The following is a 19,114-nucleotide window of genomic DNA, read 5'->3' as shown; positions in this document are numbered from 1 at the left end:
CTTCGATCTCCCAGGCTCAGGTGATCCTCCCACCTCAGCCTTTCAAGTAGCTGGGCCTACGGGCATTGCCATCACACCTAGCTAAATGTTGTATATTTTGTAGAGACAGGGTTTCGCCATATTGCCCAGTCTGGTCTTGAACTCCTGGGCTCAAGCAATCCTCCTGTCTCAGCCTCCCAAAGTGCTGGGATTATAGGTGTGAGCCATGGCGCCTGGCCTCTTGGCTTCTTGTGAGCTGCCTGAACGTTTTTCACAATTCCCTCTTGTTTCATTTATATATTTAAAAATATAATTTGTATAGTATTCTTGATGGTTGCGATTATTTGTGAAAATATTCATTAGTGGCCGGGTGTGGTGGCTTATGCCTGTAATCCCAGCACTTTGGGAGGCCGAGGCAGCTGGATCACCTGAGGTCAGGAGTTCAAGACCAGCCTGACCAACATGGTGAAACCCTGTCTCTACTAAAAATACAAAAATTAGCCGGAGTGCTGGCAGGTACTTACAGTCCCAGCTACACGGGGGCCTGAGGCAGGAGATCACTTGAACCCGGGTGCAGAGGTTGCAGTGAGCCTAGATGGCCCATTGCACTCTAGCCTAGAAGACAAGAGTAAAACTCTCTCTCGAGGAAAAAAAAAAAAAAAAAAAAAGAGGCTGGGTATGGTGGCTCATGCCTGTAATCCCAGCACTTTGGGAGGCTGAGGCAGGCAGATCACCTGAGGTCAGGAGTTTGAGATCAGCCTGGCCAATGTGGTGAAACCTTGTCTCTACTAAAAATTACAAAAGTTAGCCGGGCGTGGTGGCACACTCCTATAGTCCCAGCTACTTGGGAGGTGGGACAATCGCTGGAACCCAGAAGGTGGAGGTTGCAGTGAGCTAAGATCGTGCCACTGCACTCCAGCCTGGGTGACAGAACAAGACTCTGTCTTAATTAAAAAAAAAAAAAGAAAAAGAAAGAAAGACTGAAAATCAATGAAGTAAGTTTATAATCCTAAGATACGAGAAAAGCAGCAAGTTTTGTTTGTTTGTTTGTTTGTTTTGAGACAGAGTCTTGCCCAGACTAGAGTACAGTGGCACATAGCTCACTGCTGCCTTGACCTCCTGGGCTCAAGTGATCCTCCCACCGCAGCCTCCCATGTAGCTGGGACCACAGGCTCACACCACTATGCCTAGCTAATGTTTTTATTTGTAGAGACAGGGTCTCACCATGTTGCCCAGGCTGGTCTTGAACTCCTGGGCTCAAGCTATTCTCCTGCTCAGCCCTCTAAAGTGTTGGGATTACAGGCATGAGCCACCATGCCTGGCCTACATGAAATATATGCTTATTTGCTTTTGATTTTTACACTTTTATGAGGCCAAGATGAACCCCCATTACCCCCCAAAAAGGAACATCCTACTAGCTTCACATTAGAGATGGAATATTTACACAATATAAACAGAGAAAACTGAGATGGGGTGATTAGGAGATTTAATAAGTCAGAGTAAATCTTAAAGGGAAATAGAACGAAATGTCTGAGGTAAAGGCAGAAATTAATAGAAATAGTATAATAGGATCCATAAAGTCAAACACTAATTCTTTTAAAAAAACTAATAAATTTCTGTCCAGATTTATTTTTTAAAAAAGCTAAGTTTTAAAAAGGACCACAGTATGGCTGTCACCTTGATTACAGCCTTGTGAGACCCTGAGCAGGAGACTCTGAGAAACTGTGAGGGTTGCTCATGTCTGTAATCCCAGTGACTTTGGAGGGAAATGGAAGGATTGCCTAAGCCCAGGAATTGGAGGCTGCAGTGAGCTATGATCATGCCACTGTACTCCATCCTGAGTGACAGAGCAAGACCCGTATCTAAAAAAATATTTAAAATGTGAATAACTATTGATGTTGTAAAGATTAAGAGATTTATTTTTAAAGAAGCTATTATGAACAATTTCATGGCAACAAATTTGAAAATTTCATGGGCAAATTACTCAAAACTATGTTATCAAAATAATTTTAAGGAAAAACTGAATAATCATTAAAGAAATTGGTATTTTAAAATCTTCCCAGAAAACAAACCCTAAACTCAGAGAAGTTTTCATGAATGTTCTACTGAACATTCAGGAAAAAAATAATTCCTATCTTATATAAATTATCCCAAAACATAGAAAAAGAGGAAGCACTCACCAATTAATCTGAATCATGGAGACAAATTTGAAAAATCCAAAGCAAGATAGTAAAGCAAATTCAGCAATGACTAGAAATCATTATCAAGTTGAGTTTGTTCCACAATGTCAGGGCAATTTAACAATGGAGGAAAAAGATCACACATTATCTCAAAAGATGCAGAAAAAAAAGCTTGGTAAACCTTGGCAGCCATTTATATTTTTTTAAAAAATAAATCTTAGACAACTTGGAGTAGAAGAGAACTTTTTAAACCTGATAAGTGGCATTTACAAAAAGCCTACAGCAAATATCTTACTTTATGCTGAATTACTAAATGATTTCCTTTAAAATTATAAATAAGAGCAGGATAATCACTATCATGATTTCAGCATTGTACTGGGGGCCTAGCCTATGCGGTATAGCAATAAAAAAAAGTGATTAGGATTGGAAATCCACTCTGTAGTAACTCCAGGTAAATCACAACCTCTCTTTGAGTGTGGATGAGACCTGAGACTTGCCTCCAACAACAGAATATGGCTAAGGTGATGGGGGTGGTCACTCCTTTGATTGGTTCATGTTATATGGCAAAAGTAATGGAATAGTTACTCTTGTGATTATGTTATGTTATAGAAGACTGCTTGTTAGCAGACCAGAGTGCACTTTCATGTTGTAAGAGGGCTTGTGAATGAGCCACCTGGCAAGAAACCTTGGGGACCACTAGGAGCTGATGGAAAACCCCCAGCTGACAGCCAGAACAAGGCAGGGACCTCCATCCTACGGCTTCAGATAACTGAATCCTGCCAAAAACCACCTGAGCTTAGAAGAGGATGCTAAGTTTTAAAAAGGACCACAGTCTGACTGTCACCTTGATTACAGTGTTGTGAGACCCTGAGCAGGAGACTCTCAGAAACTGTGAGAAAATAAGTGCATGTTTTAAGCCACTAATTGTGAGGTTATTCATTATGCACCCGTAGATAGCTAATAAAGGAAGAAAGAAACAAACCTGTTATTAGGGACTAGATTACATAGAAAACAAAATAATCTATGGCTAAATCATAAGAATTAACAGAATTTATTTGACACTTTTGCAGTTGCATTTCTATATGCTAGCAATAATCATGTAAAAATATAATTTATAAAAAGTTATTGTGAATAGTGCCGCAATAAACATACGTGTGCATGTGTCTTTATAGCAGCATGATTTATAGTCCTTTGGGTATATACCCAGTAATGGGATGGCTGGGTCAAATGGTATTTCTAGTTCTAGATCCCTGAGGAATCGCCACACTGACTTCCACAATGGTTGAACTAGTTTACAGTCCCACCAACAGTGTAAAAGTGTTCAATTTCTCCACATCCACTCCAGCACCTGTTGTTTCCTGACTTTTTAATGATGGCCATTCTAACTGGTGTAAGATGGTATGTCATCGTGGTTTTGATTTGCATTTCTCTGATGGCCAGTGATGATGAGCATTTTTTCATGTGTTTTTTTGGCTGCATAAATGTCTTCTTTTGAGAAGTGTCTGTTCATATCCTTCACCCACTTTTTGATGGGGTTGTTTGTTTTTTTCTTGTAAATTTGTTTGAGTTCATTGTAGATTCTGGGTATTAGCCCTTTGTCAGATGAGTAGGTTGCAAAAATTTTCTCGCATTTTGTAGGTTGCCTGTTCACTCTGATGATAGTTTCTTTTGCTGTGCAGAAGCTCTTTAGTTTAATTAGATCCCATTTGTCAATTTTGGCTTTTGTTTATTGCGGCACTATTCACAATAGCAAAGACTTGGAACCAACCCAAATGTCCAACAACGATAGACTGGATTAAGAAAATGTGGCACATATACACCATGGAATACTATGCAGCCATAAAAAATGATGAGTTCCTGTCCTTTGTAGGGACATGGATGAAACTGGAAACCATCATTCTCAGTAAACTATCGCAAGGACAAAAAACCAAACACCGCATGTTCTCACTCATAGGTGGAAATTGAACAATGAGAACACATGGACACAGGAAGGGGAACATCACACTCTGGGGACTGTTGTGGGGTGGGGGTAGGGGGGAGGGACAGCATTAGGAGATATACCTAATGCTAAATGACGAGTTAATGGATGCAGCACACCAACATGGCACATGGATACATATGTAACAAACCTGCACATTGTGCACATGTACCCTAAAACTTGAAGTATAATAATAATAAAAAAGTTAACATTTACAGTAGCATCAAAAATATAAATAAATAAAATCTTAATAAAATATATGCAAGAAGATTTTGAGTAAGATGTTTTAAAACTTTAATGAAACACAGATTAGTAATAAAAATAATAAAGAGATATAGGCTGGGCGCAGTGGCTCACGACTAATCCCAGCTTTGGAAAGCTGAAGCTGACAGATCACCTGAGGTCAGGAGTTCAAGAACAGACTGGCCAACATGGCGAAACCCCATCTCTACTAAAAATACAAAAGTTAGTTGGGTGTGGTGGCAAACGCCTGTAGTCACAGCTACTTGAGAGGCCGGGGTGGGAAGATCGCTTGAACCTGGGAGGTTGAGGTTGCAATGAGCTGAGATTATGCCACTGCACTGCAGCCTGGGTGACAGAGCTAGACTTTGTCTCAAAAAAAAAAAAAAACATATAATAATAAAGAGATTTAATTGGGTAGATAAATTCTAGAACAAAGAGGCTCAATATCATGAAGATGTTAATTCTTTCCATATTAATCTCTAGATTTAATGCAGTTTCATACAAAATTGCAATAGGATTTTATTTTATTTTTTGAGATGGTGTTTTGCTCTTGCTGCTCAGGCTATAGTGCAATGTCACAAGCTCAGCTCACTGCAACCTCCATCTCCTGGGTTCAAGCGATTCTCCTGCCTCAGCCTCCCAAGTAGCTGGGATTACAGGTACTTGCCACCACACCCGGCTAATTTTGCACTTTTAGTAGAGTGGGGTTTCAGCATGTTGGTCAGGCTGGTCTTGAACTCCTGACCTCAGGTGATTCACCCACTTCGGCTTCCCAAACTGCTGGGATTACAGGCGTGAGCCACCATGCCTGGCCCCAATAGGGTTTGTCATGGAACTTCATAAATGTATTGTAAAATCATCATAGGGAGAAGCAAAGAACCAAGAAGAGCCAAAATACTCTTGAAAAAGAGGACAAAGTGAAGGAGTTTCCCTAATTTGGAGGCTATCAAAATTTATTATAAAGCTATAATAATTAGACATGATACACACAGATAGTTAAATGGACTGATGGAACAGAATAGAGAACACAGAAATAGAACATTAGTATATGGAAATTTGACACGTGATAAAGTCAGTGCTATGGTTTTGTATTAGTCCATTTTCATACTGCTATGAAGAAAGACCCAAGACTGGATAATTTATAAAGAAAAAGAGGTTTAATGGACTCACAGTTCCACATGGCTGGGGAGGACTCACAATCAGAAAGCAAAGGAGAAGCAAAGGCACATCTTACACAGTGGCAGGCAAGAGAGCGTGTGCAGGGGAACTGCCCTTTATAAAACCATCAGATCTCATAAGACTTACTATCACAAGAATAGCATGGGAAAAACCCACCCCCATGATTCAGTTACCTCCCATCAGGTCCCTCCCACTTCATGTGGGGATTATGGGAGCTACAATTCAAGGTGAGATTTGGATGGGGACACAGCCAAACCATATCAAGTTTGAATGTCCCCTCCAAAAATCATGTTGACCCTTAATCCCCAATGTGGCAGTATTGAGAGGTGAGGCCTTTAAGAGTTCATTGGATCATGAGCGCTCTGCCCTCAATGGATTAATCCACACATAGATTAATGGATTAATGGGCTATCATGGGAGGGCACTTGTGGCTTTAAAAGAGGGAGAATCTAGCATAGCACCTGAGCATGCTCAGCCACTTCAGAACTCTGTAGAGAGTCCCTACCAGCAAGAAGTCTCTCACCAGACGTGGCCCCTTGACCTTGACATCTCAGCTTCCATAACTAAGAAATAAATTCATTTCTTTATAAATTCTCTGCTTCATACCATACATACAAAAAATCCAATTCTGTCGGATTTATGATTTAAATGACAAACAAAATTTAAAATGTTTGAAGCAGGCTGGGTGCATTGGCTCATACCTATAATCCCAGCACTTTGGGAGGTCGAGGTGGGTGGATCACTTGAGGTCAGGAGTTCAAGACCAGCTTAGCCAACATGGTGAAACCCTGTCTCCACTAAAAATACAAAAAATTAGCCAGGTGTGGTGGCGCACACCTGTAATCCCAGTTGTTTGGGAGGCTGAGGCAGGAGAATCACTTGAACCTGCGAGGTGGAGGTTGCAGTGAGCCAAGATTGCACCACTGCACTCCATCCTGGGCAACAGAGGGAGACTCCATCTAAAAAAATAAAGAAAAAAGAAAAAAAATGGCTGGGCGCGGTGGCTCACACCTGTAATCTCAGCACTTTGGGAGGCCCAGGCGGGCACGTCACGAGGTCAGGAGACTGAGACCATCCTGGCTAACATGGTGAAACCCTGTCTCTACTAAAAATACAACAAATTAGCCAGGCGTGGTGGCGGGTGCCTGTAGTCCCAGCTACTCAGTAGGCTGAGGCAGGAGAATGGCGTGAACCCGGGAGGTGGAGCTTGCAGTGAGCTGAGCTGGTGCCACTGCACTCCAGCCTGGGTGACAGAGTGAGACTCCGTCTCAAAAAAAAAAAAAAGTTTGAAGCAAAATATAGAAGAATATCTTTATGGCTCTGGTGTAGGCAAGGATTTAAGATATCAAAAGCATAATCTCTGAATAAATTTGACTATGTTAAAATTGAGAACTTCTTTTAAGCAAAAAGGCAAAACCAAGAGTGAAAAGATAAGCATCGAACTTGGAGAAATATTCACATATAATTGCTAAATGGTTAGTATTCAGAAAATATAAAGAACTTCTGTAGCCAAAAGTATCATTTATGAATCTACTTATTGATGGATGTTTTCTGAAGGTCTTTTGCCCAGAGAAAAAATAGTGCATTAAAAAGCTTCTGTCCGGCCGGGTGTGGTGGCTTACACGTGTAATTCCAGCACGTTGGGAGGCCGAGATGGGTGGATCACCTGAGGTCAGGAGTTCGAGACCAGCCTGGCCAACATGGTGAAACCCCATCTCTACTGAAAATATTAAAAACCTAGCTGGCCGTGGTGGTGGGCACCTGTAATCCCAGTTACTCGGAAGGCTGAGGCAGGAGAATTGCTTGAACCCAGGAGACAGAGGTTGCAGTGAGCTAACACAGTGCCACTGCACTCCAGCCTCGGCAACAGAGTGAGACTCTGTCTAAAAAAAAAAAAAAGAAAAAAAAAAAAGCTTCTGTCCCAAACAAGCAAACTTCTAAAAATCAAATAGAAGGCCTGGGCACAGTGGCTCACGCCTGTAATCCCAGCACTTTGGGAGGCTGAGGTGGGCAGATCACCTGAGGTCAGAAGTTTGAGACCAGCCTGGCCAACAAGGTGAAACCCTGTCTCTACTAAAAATCAAAATTTAGCTGGGCGTGGTGGCAGGTGCCTGTAATCCCAGCTACTTGGGAGGCTGAGGCAGGAGAATAGCTTGAACCTGGCAAGTGGAGGTTACAGTGAGCCAAGATCACACCACTGCACTCCAGCCTGGGTGGCAAGAGCAAAACTCCATCTCAAAAAAAAAAAATCAAGTAGAAGATAACCCCCAACAATAGTGGGCAAATGCCATAGCATTTCATACATTTCATAGAAGAAAAAATATAAGTGGCTAATAAAGATATGAAAGAATGCTCAGGGAAATGCAAATTAAAACCATATTGAGGTAGCATTTGTACCCCTTAGATGCATACCCCTTAGATGGCCAAAAAATTAAAAAGTTAGATGGTATTACTTTCACACTGTTGGTCGCAGTGTAAATTGGCAAGCCCTTTTTGGAATTACATAATTATATTTATAATATATGTTCTATATAATTTTATAACATTTATTTCATATTCATATTGAACAAGAATATGAATGTATTCATAATTGTATATATGTATTATATATATTTATATATGTTATTACATAATTTATGAAAATCAATCCTGTTCCTGGAGAACATACCCCCCAAGAAAACCTCTTGCAGATAAGGACTGGGAAGCAAGTACAGAAATGATCAAAACAGTACAGATCAGGGGAGAACGTGCCCAAGACCTGGAGAACTGATACTAAATTGTGGTTTATCCTTGCGATGGAACACTATTTGGAAGTGAAAATGATTGAAATAGAGCTGTACACATCATCATAGACGAATTTCAGAAACAACACTGAGTGAAAAAGTAAGTTGCAGCAGAATACATGCAATATAATAGTATTTTATAAAATTCAGAAGCCAAATTTTGAATATACTTTTTTAGCTATAAATGTGATAAAACTATAAAGAAAGGCACAGGAATGATCAACATAACACGGTGACTGAGGAGGGACACACAGGGGCTTTGACAGTACTGTCATTCTGTTCCTCAAGTTGGATGGCAGGTTCACAGGTGGCCATTTCCTCATGCTTTCATGTTATACTCATTACATGATGACTATGTTATAATCATACTATAATATATGTTATGCATATTATACATTATATTATACATATTTTGTATGTAACAGTGTTTCATAATATTTTAAGGAATGAGTGGAAATGGGCACATAATGTAGATATGCAGTGCCTAGCTATTAGTAGAGTGTCAGAATTATCAGATTCCAAGATAATTCCTACACAAAAACAAGCAAACAAAGGGCATATTATCTAGAATGAAAAGACCATCCATATTCTAATAAACCGAGACAATCAAATAGGGAATCCCTCTTTTAAGGTTGGCATTTGTTATATGCTTGGAAGTGATTTGAAGCAGAAACTGGTTGTGAATAAATCTTCTCCTTATTAATAAAACAAGCTTTTTTAAATGTCATATCATCCCTGCCGAGAAATTAAAAATCCTGGAGGTAGGCTGGGCATGGTGGCTCACACCTGTAATCCCAGCACTTTGGGAGGCCAAGGCAGGCAGATCACTTGAGGCCGGGAGTTCGAGACCAACCTGGCCAACATAGCGAAACCTCGTCTCTACTAAAAATACAAAAAATAGCTGGGCTTGATGGCAGGCGCCTGTATGTAGTCCCAGCTACTTGGGAGGCTGAGGCAGGAGAATCACTTGAACCTGGTAGGTGGAAGTTGCAGTGAGCTGAGGTCACATCATTGCACTCCAGCCTGGGCAGCAGAGTGAGACTCCATCTCAAAATAAAAAAATAATAAATAAATAAAAAATAAATAAATATTAAAATCCTGGAGATAGTATTACTTATAACCTCAATCATTTATTAATACACCTAAATTTAATCCTTGATTTTATAATATCTTTCTATAGAGTTTTGTTTTGGTTTTGCTTTGTTTTTAGAAAAGACAGGTGCATTTACCCTCTTAGGGGATGACCATTGGTATTTTAAAAAAGACATTTGCTGAGAATTCCTTAAATTTTTCTAATTTTCACTAGCCAGTGATGACATTGTCCCTTTTTTGTAGATAGCTTTGGAAGATGACGATACCTCCACAGTTGGCACCGTGTTGTTAAAAACATCCTTCGTTTGACCATTTATACATTTGGTTCTAAAGAAGGTGTTACCCTTAGATTCTTGGATCTAAGGAATGTATTTTATTCCTTCAAATATATTAAAAAATACATTATTCCTACGTTAAAATTTAAATTATGTAAATACAGATAACAAAACTCTCTTAATCCTAAAGGTGCTTTTAAAATTCATGCATTTATACATGGCATGCAAATTGGCTACAAATTGGGAAGATTTTATTCTAAGTAACCAAATCTTAAGGCGCTAAAGCAAACCTGCTTTATAAAATACATTAATTCAAGGACTAAGCAATTCCTGAAAACAGACTGATTTACTGTGCTTCTTAATATTTCCTCAAACTAGAATATGAGTGATGGTGGTAGAAGGAGGAAGTAGCTCATACTTGGAGGAACAAACAGTTGCTGGAATATGCTTATGGTTTAGAGCTTCTTTCAAAAATCCTGTTAACTGCAAAAGAAAGGAAGGACTAATATTTTCCATGATTTCAGTAACATCTTTATGAAGATGCTCCTTTTGAATGTGGTGCAGAAAGTTAGAAAACACTTAGGCATGGTATCCGGCATAGTACCCCCAAGGGAGCGTTTCATATACAGGTGGTCTGGGGCTTATGATGCTTTGACTTAAAATTTCTCAACTTTATGATGGTTCCAAAGGCGATGCACATTCAGTAGAAACCGTACTTCAAGTCCCCATACAACCATTCTGTTTTTCATGTTCAGGATGTTGTTCCCATAAATTACATGAGCTATTCAACACTTCATAATAAAATAGGATTTATGTTAGATGATTTTGCCCAACTATAGGCTGATGTAGTGTTCTGAGTATGTTTAAGGTAGGCTAGGCTGAGCTCTGATGTTCAGTAGGTTAGGTGTATTAAAGGCACTTGACTTATGATATTTTCCCTTCCTAATAAACCCATCGTAAGTCAAGAAGCACCTGTTTCTGATAGAGGTCTACCTTTACCAATTTAAATGGACAAATTTAATGTTCCTGTCTTGTTTTTAAATTGAAGAGCAACAGCAGATCTGAAATAAATACCACAGTTAGCTTTGCATTCTTCACTATTTATTGAACAGTTCAGAGGGCAAGGAAGCAAAGAGAAACGCTCTGAGTGTGTCTTTGCTTGCCAGCTTCTTAATTGTCAACAATTCTACAGTGGCTTTCCCGTATTTTTCTGTTCCCTTCTCTGCTTTGGAGTCAGAAACTTCAGTTCAAATCCCTGCCATGACAACATAACAATCTATCAGCCTGTTTCCTCCTTCATAAATGATGGGTATAATTTCCATCTCACAGGATTTGTAAGTGTTAGAATTGATGTAATGAGGTAATGTATTAATACATACCACTTGCTTCAAAAATAATATGTGTCTCTTTCCACATGCTTCTCAGAACTCCAGTGCCACGATGGACAGAGTGAGCCACTTTCTTCACTGTCCAATATCAATTTGGGAATGGCAGCTTGCTGCGTTTGTATTTTCAGATTTAGTTAACATTACCTTCCATCAGTGAAGTAGAATACTTAATCTTTATTATGTATTTCTCTCATTTTCCAATATCTTTAAAGTCATTTTATCACTATTTTAAAAATCAATTTTGTGAACTCTTGCTTTTGCATGGAGGAAAATGGGATTGGTCAAACATTGAAATGGGATGATTGGTTCTCTAATTTCTCTGTATTTAGTCCTACAGCTAATAGCTTCAAGCTCTCTCCTAGGAAGACAGGACTCTGGGTATGTCCAAATGAGTAGACACTCTTAATGAGTTTTCTCTGTTGTATGCTATAATATCTTTTTGAGTGTTCCAGAGAACTGAATAAAAGTAGATCTCTCCATATTAACTAAATGATAATGGCTAACATCTGTGTGGTACTTTGCATATAAAGTGTTTTCACGTATAACACTCATTCATTAATTTGTTAAGCATTTACTGAGCTCTGCTACATGCTATGCCTCTACTAGACATCAGAGTATAGTATACTGAAGTACTCCTTGACCTTGAGGTGTCATCATAAATTGACTTCCCAAGAAAGCCTTCTCCTCCTGCTTTGTTAAGTCAGTCCACCCTTCTTATTGTCTAGTACCATACTGTCTCCTTTACAATATTTTCTGTGCTGATCTCCTTAGAGGTAGGGGTTGTGTCAGTTTCTGCCACTTCTGTGAGGTCCTAACTGTAAGACCTAGCTATTGCTACGCCCCAAATGGGCACTCGATAAAACCAGTTGAGTGAGTGGAAGAATAGATGAAGGCAACATGCTCATAGGAAAGAGACAGGCTACAGATTCATTGCTACAGAATGTGATGGGTACTAAGGCAGAGAGGTGGGTTGAGGGCATTGTGTTCATCTGTTTTGAGCTGCTATAACAGAATACCACAGACTGGGTAATGTATAAAGAACAGGAATTTGTTTTCTCACAGGTCTGGACACTAGGAAGTCCAAGATGAAGGCACTGGCAGGTCCATTTATCTGGTGAGGGTCTAGTCTGTGCTTCCAAGATGGCGCCTTGACTGTTGCATCCTTGAGGAGTGGGGGAAGAATGCTGTGTCCTCATAACAGAAGGCAGAAGAAAAAAGAGGGATGAACTCCCTCTTTCAAGCCCTTTTATAAGGGCATCTAATCCCATTCACAAGATAGGAGCCCTCGTGGCCTAATCACCTTTTAAAGGCCCCACCTCTTAATACCATCACATTAGCAACACCTAAGTTTTGGAGGAGACACATTCAAACCATAGCAGGTATAAAAGACAAGCATTTAATCAGACTGTTTGTCAGTTGATAATTTTTCCTTCCCTGCAGGAGACCTATCTATGAGTAGCTGGGAGACCTGTTTAATTCTGGGGTTTAGAATTAAAATGGCCATCTGCCTGCAAGTAGAGATAAGCTGCATTCTCCCAAATCAGCTTTGTTCATAATAAAAGTAGCATTTTGGCCTCCATATTCTATACTCTTTATTGTCTATTTCTTAAACAGTTGACAGCTTGGTTAGAGAAGAGGCAGGCTATCTATTGCCCCATCCTCTACTTTTTTTTTTCTTTTTTGAGATAGAGTCTTGCTCTGTCACCCAGGCTGGAGTGCAGTGGTGCGATCTTGGCTCACTGCAACCTCTGCCTCCCAGGTTCAAGCAATTCTTCTGCCTCAGCCTCCCAAGTAGCTGGGATTACAGGTGTGTGCCACCATGCCTGGCTAATTTTTGTATTTTTAGTAGAGAGGGGTTTTCACCATGTTGGCTAGGCTGGTCTTGAACTCCTGACCTCAGGTGATCTGTCTGCCTTGGCCTCCCAAAGTGCTGGGATTACAGGCGTGAGCCACTGCACCTGGCTTACTTTTTTTTTTTTAACTAAATACCTAATTGTTACATTATGTTATTATTTTGTCTATTATTGCTTTCCTTAACACATGTAAAAATAGACCAAACTGACATGACCATATTTTAGAAAAATACTATTTTCTTTCTTTGAAAAGGAAACAGAAAAAAAAGATAAATGACTTAAATTGTCTACTTATCATAACATAGAATTAGAAATCCCAGTCTCTGTGGCTGCCAAAAAAAAAGGATAAATGACCAAAAAATGAAATCAAATAAAAACCTTTCATGACTCTTTTCCTGTGAGTATTAATATGAGGAAACTTAATAGTTCTGAAAATAAAGATGTAAATTGCTGCAGAATGTAAAACAGGATAAAGTCACAATAGCCAAAATGTGGAAACAACCCAAATGTTCATCCGTGGATGAATGGATAAACAAAATGAGGTATAGATGTACAATGGAATATGATTCAGCCTTGAAAGAAGTGCAATTCTTATATACGCTACAACATAGATGAACCTTGAGGACATTATACTGAGTGAAATAAGCCAGTCACAGAAGAACCAATATTATATGATTCCACTTATGTGAGACACCTAGAATAGGCAAATTCATGGAGACAGAAAGTAGTTTCCAGGGGGTGGGGGTAGGGGAGAGTAGAGAGTTAGTGTTTAATGGGTATAGACTTTCGTTTGGGATGATTTTTTTTAAAGTTCAGAGGATGGATAGTAGTGATGGCTACATAACAATGTGAATGTACTTCACACCACTGAATTGCACACTTAAACATGGTTAAGATGGTACATTTTTTGCGTATTTTACCATAAGAAAAAAAAATTTAGGGCCAAGCAAGGTGGCCCACATCTGTAATCTCAACACATTGGGATGCCGGGGCGGGAGAATCACTTGAGCCCAGGAGTTTGAGACCAGCCTGGGCAACATAGTGAGACCCCATCTCTTAAAAACAAATGGTGTGTGCCTATGGTCCCAGCTACTCAGGAGGCTGAGGTGGGAGGATCATGTGAGCCCATGAGTTCAGGCTGCAGTAATCTGTGATCATGCCACTGCACTCCAACCTGGACAACAGAGTGAGACCCTGCCTCAAAAAAAAATTAGTATGATAAAGCACAGACCATGTATATAATAAAGACACTTCAACCATTTGAAGGAGTGTTCTGTTCTCAAGCCAGAGAGAAGCACATATTATCCCAAAAAAACGCAGTTAGCAAAGCATCCAGGGAAGCTGAAAGGGTTGGTGTTTGGTGGCTGAGGTCAGTAGATGTGACTGCTCTGTTCATGGCACCCCATGGGTACTTATCATCATCTTCTTAGCCACCACTGACAGGGTCCTGCTTGACAGACTGACCCTGTGATGTGTATATCACATACATTATCACTGGATTTTTGAAACACCTTATAAAGTAGACATTATTCCAATTTATATGAATTTAATACCTTTCTAAAATTTGCTAAGTAAGTGGTGCAGCCAGCACTTAAACCCTAGATCAGCAGACTCCAATAGTGAAGTACTTTCCTCAGTATATCCCAAGGATAGCTTTTAAGAATAATTGTGTGGATAATCTGGAGTAAAAGGAATAAGAATTTCTTCATTTAGGTTCAGTGAGATGCACTGACAAGATGACCACAAATGCAGGAATGTTGGAGTGGTAGTTAATATGTAGATGAGAAATCATTAAAGAGTGGAATAGCAATGTGAGTTTCTGGGGCTACTTCAGTAGAGCTTTTTGGAGCTGATTGAGGGGGCAAAAATTAAAGCCAGAAAGCTCAGTGGAGCAAATTTCATAGTGGCCACAGAGAAACAAAGTTTCAAAATGAGATGTTAAGTGAGAAACAGCAACTGAGGAGAGAAGTAATGTTTCCAGGATCACGAAGGACATAAGGAGAATTGTTCCTTTAGACTCTAGGTGAGCTTGCAGTAATCCAAGGATTGGTGGTTTAGGCCACTGAATTCTGGCTCTGAGTACATCTCTAATCCCTAAACCTTCCCCAAGAGGGATCAGGAGAAGAAAGGGGAGGAAGGGAGTCAGATGTGCCACATATCTGCTACTGAAAAATGCCTAGTTGGGAAAGGAGTTTGAAAAGTTGTCCTAAAATGAAGTTTCTGAGTTAGATGGGCTGAATTTTACCATGTGTTCACTGTTACTACTGTGTAAAATCAAGAGATTTAAATGAGATTAAGATCTAATTGGCTTTCTGAGATATTGAAAACTAAGAACCCGGCTGGGCATGGTGGCTGACGCCTGTAATCTCAGCACTTTGGGAGGCTGAGGCGGGCGGATCACCTGAGGTCAGCAGTTCGAGACCAGCCTGGCTAACATGGTGAAACTCTGTCTCTCTTATCAGTGAGAACCAAACCTGAGTCTGCAGGCTTAGGGCAGGGGCCCAGACAATGAGAGGGGCTCTTCTCTTTGAGACTTGTCATCTAGAACTCATTGTCACTGGAAGCCAGAGCCTAAATGTGCCTATCAGTTGCCTTGGGTTACAAGAACAAGTTTTCCTTAATTAATTAATTATTTATTTTGAGACAGACTCTTGCTGTGTTGCCTAGGGGCTGGAGTACAGTGGCACGATCTTGGCTCACTGCAACCTCTGCCTCTGGGTTCAAGTGATTCTCCTGCCTCAGCCTCCCGAGTAGCTGGTACTATAGGCACATGCCACCATACCTGGCTAATTTTTTTTATTTTTAGTAGAGACAGGGTTTCACCATGTTTCCAGGCTGGTCTTGAACTCCTGACCTCAGGTGATCTGCCCACCTCAGCCTCCCAAAGTGCTGGGATTACAGGCATGAGCCACCACGCCTGGCCAAATCTTTTTACTGGGGAAGCCAAGTAGCAGTTCAGGGACTTGTGGCCACCAACTGTCTCTGAGATTCAAGGTCTGTTCTTTCTACTGGGGACAGAGATGGGCAGATAACCATGCAGACTTAAGGAGGAGTCATATCAATGATTCAGCCTGGGAGGAAGTCTGAGCTAGCAGGAACTGGAGGAATACTTTCCCTCTGTAGGAATTCCTGCTCTACCTACTTACTATAGGAGTAAAGTGCTCATGATTTAAACCGTCTTGTCTGTACCTGTTATGTTATAAGGATGTGTTCATGGCCCTATCTGCTAAGAGTGAGTTGTTCTTATAAATAAAATAAAAATTAGTAAATTTATACACACACTATTTGTTATGCAAATCCTAAGAGTGATGTTCCAAAAAAACAAATTTTGGAAGTAAATAAGTATATAAATGGGCTTTTTTTTTTTTTTTTTTTTTTTTTTTGAGATGGAGTTTCACTCTTGTTGCCTAGGCTGGAGTGCAGTCACGCAATCTCGGCTAACTGCAGCCTCCACCTCTTGGGTTCAAGTGATTCTCCTGCCTCAGCTTCCTCAGTAGCTGGGATTACAGGTGTCTGTCACCATGCCCAGCTAATTTGTTTTTTTTTTTTTTTTTTTTAGTAGAGAAGGGGTTTCACCACGTAGGCTAGGCTGGTCTTGAACTCCTGACCTCAGGTAATCCACCTGTCTCAGCCTCCCAAACTGCTGAGATTACAGGCGTGAGCCACCGCACCCGGCCAAGAAAGGTACTTTAGATAGTGCCAGAGTTGAGGATTTGGCCTGTGACTTACTGCAGTTGCCACACTGCAGTTTCCACACTGTGGCCTTAGAACAGTCTTATCCAGTCCTGAAACCCCAGTGCCTTGGAAACATCAGGACTGGTCAGAAGGACAGTAAGTCCTCAAGGCGCCAGCCCCTGCTCCTCCCCACAGATTGAGGGGTAAGTATTCTAAGCTCTCTGCAGGACCCATATCCTGATGTGGACACCCAGTCCTGCTAGGACCTGCTTCCAGAAGAGTTGATCTCAGCCATGAAACTGCCCTGATGCCTTCATCCTGTATCAGCCTCGTGAGTAGCCGGTAGCTGGGACCACAGGGGCGCACCACCACACCTGCTGAATTTTTTTTGTTGAGACGGGTTTTGTCATGTTGCCCAGGCTGGTCTGGAACTCTTGAGCTCAAGTGATGTGCCTGCCTTGGTCTCCCAAAGTGCTGGGATTACAGGCGTGAGCCACCACGTGCAGCCCAATTTGTGATCTTTTATGCATTGTTTCTCTCATGTGGCATGTTTTCAAGGTTTATCCAACTTGCAGTGTATTAATGCTGAATAATACTCCATTGTGTAGATATACTGTATTTTTATTTTTTAAATTTTATTTTTAATTGGTACACAACAAATATTTGTACATATTTATGGGGTACAGATGATATGTTGTTACATGCATAGAATGTGTAATGACCAATCAGGGTATTAAAGGTATCTGCCACTTTGAGTATTTGTCATTTCTGTATGTTGGGAACATTTCAAGTCCTCTTTTAGAGCCATTTTGAAATACACAATACATTGTTGTTAACTGTAGTCACCCTACTTTGCTGTAGAACATTAGAACTTATTCCTTCTGTCTAACTGTATTAACCAACCACTCTTCCCTGCCACACTTCCCAGCCTCTGGTATCTGGTATTTTTGTAGAGACGGGGTTTTGCCATGTTAGCCAGGCTGGTCCTGAACTCCTGACCTCAGGTGATCCGCCTGCTTTAGCCTCCCAAAGTGCTGGGATTACAGGCATGAGCCACCACGCCCGGCCTTTTTTAATGTTTATTCCACATTGTGTCAGTCCTCGCATGTCTCCTGGGATCCATCTGACATGTAATCTGTTGGTTTTCCAGCAGTAATAATTTCACGTAAAATCCTAAATCTGACCTGAAACATTTTCTCTTCTCTTATTGATTATCTTTACATCAATATTAACTATTTTGATATACTGAGATATAATTCAGTTGGTTCATGACTGTGCCAATAGCTCCATTTTTATATACAAATAGACATGCCTAAATCCAGTTTTTTTTTTGTAGGCACGTTTTATTTAATTAATTTTTAACTTTTAGGTTCAAGGGTATATGTGCAGGTTTGTTATATATGTAAATTTTGTGTCATGGGGGTTTGATGTACAGATTGTTTTGCCACTCAGGTGATAAGCATAGTACCTGATAGGTAGCTTTTTGATGCTCACTGTCCTTCCAGCCTCCAGCCCTCAAGTAGGCCCCAATGTCTGTTGTTCCCATATTTGTGCCCATGTGTACTCAATGTTTAACTCCCACTTATAAGTGAGAACATGAGATATTTGGTTTCCTGTTCCTGTGTTAGTTTGCTTAGAATAATTTTTAAGCTGGAGCTGGATGGCCTCCAGGCTTTTAGGCTTTTAGGCTGGATTGCTGCAAAGGACATGATCTTGTTTTTATTTTATGGCTGCATAGTATTCTATGGTATATGTGTGCCACATTTTTTTAATTCATTTCACCATTGATGGGCACCTAGGTCAATTCTGTGTCTTTGCTACTGTGAATAGTGCTGCAATGAACATATGCGTGCGTGTGTCTTCATGGTAGAATGATATTTATATTCCTGTGGGTATATACTCAGTAATAGGATTGCTGGGTCACAGGGTAATTCTCAAGTTCTTTGAGAAATCACCAAACTGCTTTCCATAATGGCTGAACTAATTTACATATCCACCAGTAGTGTATAAGCATTCCCTTTCCTCTGCAACTTTGTCAGCATCTATTTTTTGGCTTTTTAATAATAGTTATTCTGACTGGTATGAGATGGTATCTCATCGTAGTTTCGATTTGCATTTCTCTAGGATTAGTGATGTTGAGCATTTTTTCATGTTTGTTAGCTGTGTGTATGTCTTTTGAGAAGTGTCTGTTCATGTCCTTTGCCCCTCCCTTTTTTTTAGTGACGTTGTTTGTTTTTTTTGCTTGTAAATTCGTTTCAGTTCCTTATAGATTCTGGATATTAGACTGTTGTCAGATGCATAATCTGCAAATATTTTTTCTCATCCTGTAGGCTGTCTGTTCAGTCTGTTGTTAGTTTCTTTTGCTGTGCAGAAGCTCTTTAATTAGGTTCTACTTGTTCTGTTTTTGTTTTTGTTGCAATTGCTTTTGGCATCTTCATCACGAAATCTTCACAAGGTCCTATGTCAGAATGGTATTTCCTAGCTTATCT

General features: G+C 40.3%; 1 long non-coding RNA gene across 1 annotated transcript in view; it reads left to right on the top strand.

Moving 5' to 3' along the window:
- Positions 1–12,484, top strand: part of LOC134732671 (uncharacterized) — a 29,596-nt gene extending 17,112 nt beyond the window's left edge. Inside the window, exon 3 of the long non-coding RNA XR_010116093.1 lies at positions 12,160–12,484. This is a non-coding gene — a long non-coding RNA (uncharacterized lncRNA). The remainder of the gene's footprint in view (positions 1–12,159) is intronic.
- The last annotated feature ends 6,630 nt before the right edge of the window (positions 12,485–19,114 follow it).

The sequence above is a fragment of the Symphalangus syndactylus genome, chromosome 15 (assembly GCF_028878055.3).
Source record: "Symphalangus syndactylus isolate Jambi chromosome 15, NHGRI_mSymSyn1-v2.1_pri, whole genome shotgun sequence".
Lineage (NCBI taxonomy): Eukaryota > Metazoa > Chordata > Mammalia > Primates > Hylobatidae > Symphalangus > Symphalangus syndactylus.
The sequence above is the reverse complement of the archived record's forward strand: the minus strand, read 5'-3'. Positions and strand labels throughout refer to the sequence as shown.